The sequence below is a fragment of the Halyomorpha halys genome, unplaced genomic scaffold (assembly GCF_000696795.3).
Source record: "Halyomorpha halys isolate HHAL.00 unplaced genomic scaffold, Hhal_1.1 Scaffold1072.1, whole genome shotgun sequence".
Taxonomy (NCBI): domain Eukaryota; kingdom Metazoa; phylum Arthropoda; class Insecta; order Hemiptera; family Pentatomidae; genus Halyomorpha; species Halyomorpha halys.
In genome coordinates, this window is record NW_027107761.1 from 183,440 (window position 1) to 191,386 (window position 7,947).

Here is a 7,947-nt window from a genome sequence, read left to right on the forward strand (position 1 = left end):
GTTTTAGGGTCATGAAATGAATATCATAGATCTTACAATACAACTCAATATTGTAATACTGGCCATCATATTTATAATAACTTTTCCATATCATAGAGAGAGAGAGAGAGAGAGAGAGAGAGAGAGAGAGAGAGAGAGAGAGAGAGAGAGAGAGAGAGAGAGAGGGGGGGGGAATCTGGGCCTCTATAACCCATGAAGTGTCCTGACTCTTCTGGGCTGAGTATGTTGTCAGAAAATATGGGGAAACAACCACATGATTGACTAACGGCTATAGTAATAGAATAAATAATTATCTGCCACAGCAGGCTTTGATTTGAACTCGGGTAATTGGAGTTGGTACTACATTGCCACTGACTATACCCAATCCCCACAAAAAAATTCAAAGGAAGTTCTTCTATTTTAATTAAAACAAAAATGGTGGATATCTTCCTTATGTTTAAAAATATCGAATAATTTTGTGATCAAATAATATTTTTAAAAAATTAGTTTTTTTTTTTGTTTTTTTAAATGTAAATTTTCTCTTAGTTACCACTGGTGCCTTTTCTAAAGTGAACATTCATAATATTATTAGTCATAGATATATGAATTTAATAATAAAATCTAGAGAGAGACAAACAAAATCTTTATTTATTTAAAACCAGATCGGCCTCGTGGGGCTTACATGGTTAGTGTAAGAAGTACAATATTTTTTTTTTTAGTTATATATTTTAATTACAGATTATGTTTAAAATCCTCTAAAATCCTGAACTACTCTGGTTTAATAAATATTTTAATAAGTCAGTATTGAAAATAGATACAATTTTTTTGTGTCCTACTCTGTTACGAGGACTAAGATTCTGTTAACATGATAAAATTTACCTTAGTTGATTATCAAATGATTTTCACACATTCTAGTCTTCGACATCACTATGAACCTGAAAAGGATTTGGGATAATTCCTAGGGAGTGAGGTTTTAGGAAGTAATACTGGTTTTAGAAGAACCAGTTTTAATATTTAACTTACATTCATTATGCCCAATATTCATTTCGTACCCGAGAAATGACCCATTTCCTCCCAAATTATTGTCAACAATCGAAGACAAGAAATGTGCTTACACAATTTTCACCCAACTGCTTCACATAAAAACTTTGAAGGAAGATCATCATGCATAACATGTAAGCTAATTGCATGAATAATAATTTCATTCAAATCATGTTGCGGATAATGCAGAATATATTTGACCTTTTCTATACCAGAGTTATGTGCGGGAGTCTTCCTTCTTAGCCACAATGAGACCGTATATTTGTAGGTCAAATTCTGAATCTGTAATCCAAATGTAGCCATGTAGGAAGGCGGGATGGCATTACTTGATCAATCGTCGGCAGATTAATCAGTGGGTTGATGAATGGTTCCGAATAGAGGTTATGCATTAATTCAAATGCTTGGTACTGATTGTACATTGGGACCGATGTCATAACTGTATTTACCCATTGTACCATTTGCCCGATTAGGTTGGACCATCATCATCAAATATGAAGGACTACCCTTGCATTAGCATTTTGTTATGGAACCTTTGATATCATGTAAGTGTTCCCATTGTACATTGCAAGAGTCCGCCCGATTTCGTACTGAACACTATTGCCATACAAAATATAGTGTATGTAGGAATTAGCAGACAATTAGTATTCTAACCAAAAATCTAAAGAACATGATGTTTTTCAGAAAGTGTTGAACTAGGTTATTTTTTCATTAAGAAAGAAAAAAATGCAGGATCAATATTTCAGAAAGTAATAATCATATTATCTATCCCTTTCTTAGGTACTAGTATATTTACATTCGCTTATCTATCTTAGCAGATCTGGCAATGCTTCGCAATTTCTATATTTAGGAATGTAGATAGCTTAATTGACTAAAATTGAAAGTTTCATATAAATTAAGATATTTAGTTATTTATAAATCAGATTAATGATTTAATTGATTGCTTGTATGATTTATTTAGCTTATAGAGGTTAAGGGCGTTAAATCTAAACGGTGATAATGTATGTTAAAAGAGCAGACATTCATCTATCCAACAGGTATATTTAGGTAGAAATTAGATAAAATTCAGAGGAGTCATGAATCTCCAAATAAATCAAGGTGAAAATTTTTGATGTCTTTGAAAAATGACGTGTAAGTGTTTAAGACGACGCTATAAACAATTATGATTTGTATTTTTCCTAAAACAATTTTTTCGACCTATTTTAATAACATCCTCATAATATATGTTTTTTTAAATTTTTAGGGAATAAAAAATTATTTCATAGAATCAGTAATATTTTTTTCTTATTCTTCAGAAAGAGATTAATCGATTGGCATATAATAACCATATAGAAAATGTATACTTTCTGAGACAAGCCCAAAAAATTCTTAATCCCAATATTCTTTTTATATTAATTTAGATTATAATAAGCATTACTTGTATTGTAAATTGTACATCGAGGGTAGATGAAAATTTAATTTTTCTCTTTGATTAAAAAAAAAACAGATAAATGTAATACAGACTTTTCTTTGTGTTATTGATATAACAATTTGGTTTTTTTTTTTAAGAAAAAAATTATTTTATTTTTACTATAGGGTAGGGCCCATGTCCTCTTTAGTAATGTTATTGCCCTCTCTAAAAGTTTACAATCCAATTTTGACTTCTTTTACTTCCAAGAATAACGATCCTTTGGTATCTTATATAGTTATAGTTATGCTTATATAGTTAGTTTAGGAATCCAACCGGACCATAAATTTATAATTAAATCCAATAGGAGAGCTTTATACAGTTAAAAAAAGAAGGGAGTTCTATATTATCACTATAGGGGGAAGTATTACCATCATAAAATTTCGAATCTGAGTTTTCAACGTTTTCGAATCTGAGGTTTCAAACGGAACTATACGTTTTAAGACTCTGTTTCACGTTTTCTTTCATAAAAATTTTCTTTTTATAATACTAGCGTTTCTTCTTTCCTTGCTATTTTTGAGAATTCCTATCTTTCTTTCAAGCTCTCATTTAGTGTCTCGTCACGTTTCAGTTTCGGTTACTTTTATTTATTATGGAAATTTCATTTTCCTTCCTCGCTGCCGAAAGCAGGAAAGCTCTGTAATCATACAGAAAATGAAAGAAATCTTTATACCTTTAGAATCGGAAATATTTATTCAACACCTGCATTTTACGTTTTAGAACTCAAGGAAAAATTTGGTTCTGTATCTGTCTCTCTGTTATCATATGTTTTTGGCATAGTTTCTGTAGGCATTGAATTGCAAATTAGATTTTGATAATATTTTCAGTGACTCTGCGGGTTAGTATCAAGTTGGTACCGCATCGATTTCATCAGATTTTCGCCTGTTCATATAAAAACAGATTTTTCTCGGTACACCTATATTTCGAAAACGGCTCCTCTGTCGAAATGTGGTCAAAATTTTATGTTATGGTTGGAAGTTAGGTATCACAGTGAAAATTTATATGTATTAATTTGATAAAATCCCATTTTTTTTCACATCAGCAGGCTCAAAAACATTTTCTTGGAATGCACTTTTCAAACATGGCTGCTCCCGTAGTTGCTTTAAAACGACAAATCAAATTCATTTAACAAATAACTAAATTCACACGGCGGTTCCAACAATCGACCTTAAAATGCTCTTCAGGCAATCAAAGTATATTTTGTCGATTATTGTCTACATATTCATATTTTTGTATGAAGTATTGATTTTTGTTTGACATAATAAAATTAATAGGATGACAAAAAAATAAATTGTATCCCTAGACCTTAAAATATAAAATAGGTTATTAAGTACCGACTGAACCAGTAGAAAAGGAAACGTAGTTACATTCACCTGCGTGTTTGGCAATCTTATTTTTTTAAACCTTGTTCAAATATCGTGGGGAAAAAAACATGCTACACTAGGTAAAATGCTTTATGAAGAAATTCAGAAATCATACAATTTTATTGTCCCATATGGCCACCTTCATCCCAAACACAAATCTTAAGCTTGATGCTAATATCCGAATTATTTAACAGCCTGATTATATTTGTTATAAAAAAAATTATTAGCAGGACTAGTTGATATAATCAGATGATCAAAAAGAAACTTTTAAAAATGTTTTTTGATTAAACTTTGACAAACTAAGGTGCCTTACAACAGGAACTCTCAAGAATTTATAGTAAACTAGTATCATATTTTAATGAGGAAGAACTTCAAAAGCTTTTTGAATGTAAAGGGGAGTTTAATTTGTAGTATAATTTATTAAACGTTACCGTAATGGAACACATAAATCAATAAATTGGCGGTACATTTATCATAAACTTTATTGCTAAAACGTTATTCTTAATTTTATTCATTGTTCTGCAACATCTATTTTATCCTTCGTCCTGGAATTTCACCTCATAAATATCGTTCAAACTTTAATAAATAGTTTGTTTATAAAAGAAGTACAGTGAAACTTCTACATAACCACAGAGGTTTCCGTTAATAAGGGATTAATATAAAAATTAACTATCAGAATTATCTACATATCAATCACTTAAGCTGTTACAATTCCAAGTCCGAAAAACCAATCTAAGAAAAATGAAAAACGAAATTATTAACGATGAAATTATTGAAATAGCATTAACTTTCTCACTAATTTGAAATAAGAATGAATTAGTAATTAAATAACTACATATATACGTATATAAAATATATAATAAATACTTTATATTCAGTATAATGTTTCATTAATGCTCTAAAATGTTCGGAAAAAAATATCATTATATATTTTATAATGACATTTTTATCATTTTTAATTGTGTATAAATAATTATATTTACAATTTATATAATTAATTAAATTAAATCTGTACCACTGCACCCCATGAAGGGTGAGGTGAGGGGTGTAGTACTTTATAAGGATGTACAGTTACTGTACCAACGATGTGCAAGCAGGTGATGTGGTCAGAATCATGCTCAACTGCCAGATTTTTATCAAATTAAAGGTGGACCCCGGAGGGCTCCAGAACCCATAGGGCTGACTCAACGTCTACAGGTAACAGATAATGATTATCTGCCACAGGCAGATTTCAGCCTGGGTACTTGGAGTTAGTAGTCCATTGCTTTACCAATGAGCTACCCTCTCCCACAATAAATGTAAGAGGAGAAGATGGTCGGGAGAGCAGTCAGCATAAAAACATAAGAGAAGATGGTCGGGAGAGCAGTCAGCATAAAAACATAAATAAACCAAAATAATTTATTTGTGACGACGTTTCGACCTGATTTTCAGGTCTTCATTAGGACTATAAAACAAAAATGAGATAACCATCAATCAGAGAAACATAAAAAAAATAATAGTTAACAAATTTGGAAAAAATACATAGTAATGAATTGAAAATATAAACTAGTTGATAAATAACCATGGAATTAGACAGTAGTATATTGATAACAATATAAGATGAAATATAATATTATATAGGTAAGAACATATGTACAAGATGCGATATGTGAGTAGTTTCTAAAAAACAATAATTAACAGTTTTTCATTCCTTAGAAATGACTCCCCGACCAATTTCTACTCTTATTTATCTACGCGGTCTCACCTCTTTGTGATCTACTCTATCTTCATCTCACTATAAATATAATTGTAGTTAATAATTTTAATTTATAATCATTATAATACATGTAAGGTTTTTCAAAGTAAGTCATCCACAAAGTTTAGTACAGGGATTGTGAGTTTGTAAGTATTGTCCATTATATTGGAGTGAAAAGTGCTGATGGGGAATAAGAGGTGTCTGTGTCCGAATTGGAGAGGTCCAGAGCCCAATTGAAATTGTCCATTACAAGGGATTTTGGTTATACGGCGGTGTCCTTTAAGAGAGGTTTCACTATTTGAACTAATATCGGCATTGAATCAACCATTATATAATTTAATTGAGACCAAATTTATAATTTACTCTCTTTGATTCTCAAATGATATAGCTAAATTATTCACGTTAATTATTAAAATTAAATCGGGTTCTGTAATAGATACGGAGATCCAGGGTCGAGAACATTGTAGAAGTGTGGGATTAAAGGATGAGGACGGTACCCGCTAGTTCATAAAGTATACATCAGTTGGAAGTCCTTGGCTGCTGGGAAATGCTTCAGGCCTCACTCGCTCAGCTTCGGGTATAAATATTACATATAAGTAGGTGTCCCCCAGTTTCCTAACACCTGCCTGTATTACTAACCGAAACTTATTTCAGGTTTCTAAGCACGGAATCAGGTCACATTTACTACCAGAATAGGGTTAAAAAATATCGCGAAGTTGTGATATTAACTAACTCAAATTTCAAAAGTTTTGCAGGAAAGTACCTTTAATAATATTTCTGGTAAAAACTTTTAACATTTCTCTTTAACAAAAGTATAGTAGAAATATCAGTTTACTAAAGATTACTTTCTGATCTAAACCATTAGTATGTTATAAGGAATGTTATAGAATCAATATGAAAATTACTAAGAACGACTCAAAGAATCATTTTAATACAAAAATTTAAAATTCTTTGTAAACAACCAATATTTTGTGTGATTCTTGATATTTTAAATCATACAAGAAAGCTTTTGTTGGATAACATCAATGTCTTCTAGATGCTCGGATTTCAGCGGATTATTTGCACTTCTTTCATTTATTAAATAATTCAAAAACTATATTGTGTTATTGCTTTTAACGTTATTGAAATTTTCTACAATATAAGGCAAAACAATAAAAAAAAAAATTTCAGACTTAATTCTTAACATCATAACATTTTCTGGAAAAAAAAAATCTTGAATTTCTACTATTTTGTGAAATATTAACGAAAATATTCGTTCTAAAGAACAATAAAATAATTTCGAAATAAATTTAATTAGCTTCTGTTTTAGCCTCTAATGTAATGTTTTAAGTTCTCTTGAAAAATTCGTATAACTAAAACATTAACAAGCGGAATTGGTGGAAAATAACAATTCAAGTTGCATTAATTATGTTTGTATTAAATAGGCATAAGAATAATAAATACAAAATTAAAACGGGTGAATAAAACACATTAAATGATTTTACTTGAAACTTTAAAAAACTGTACAAATGGTAATTATTAAGTTTTTAGTAAAAAGTATATAAATGCTTTGGTGTGCTGTACACCCATTTTTCATTTAGTATTAGTATTTTTACTTAAATTCAATGCTAAGAAAAATATTATAACTTAACCAATTTTTCATTTCTTTTATCTCCAATGTTTCACTTCTAAGAGAATAATTGAAAATGAAAAATCAGACAGACAATTTTTTACAAAACAATTTAGATGACGTAGAAATAATGTAAGAATTTAATGATTTCCAACAAATATATAAATAACGAATGGAAATTCTTGAACGAATCAACATCAACAGTTGAAGTGGACATGTTCAATTTATTTATTTATTAATTAGACCTCATTATTAGAGAAGTTGCAGGAGAGAATTAAAACATCTAAAGTTTGATCAAACAAAGCTTTAGTTGATGGCCTTCCTTTAGACAATAAATGGCGGACTCTGCACTCAGCATTTTTGTCTTTGCTGAGAAATTTAGATGAAATATTTCGACTAACTGCGTTCCTGAACAAGAATTAACCCTTTCAGTGGATTGACTTGTTATAAATTTTAACAAAGGCAGAAATTATAGAGAATGCTTTATAGATTTAATTTGAAAAAAATTTCCGATAATAGGTTCAATGGAACAGCAGCTCCACTCGTGGTGGAATCTCGTCTGCATTCTTTAAAAAGTGGTAAATAAGTTCTAACTACAATTTTTTTTCATTCTTAAAAGAACCAAAGACGGTTTGGATATTGATTCATTGTAAAATCTAACCTGGGCATCATGGCTGATACAAACATTGTTTGCAGAATTTTCGCTTATAGTGTTGATTTTTTTTTTCTTCCTCACTACTAACTTTGTAGTCTTACAGAAAATTAAAAGACATAA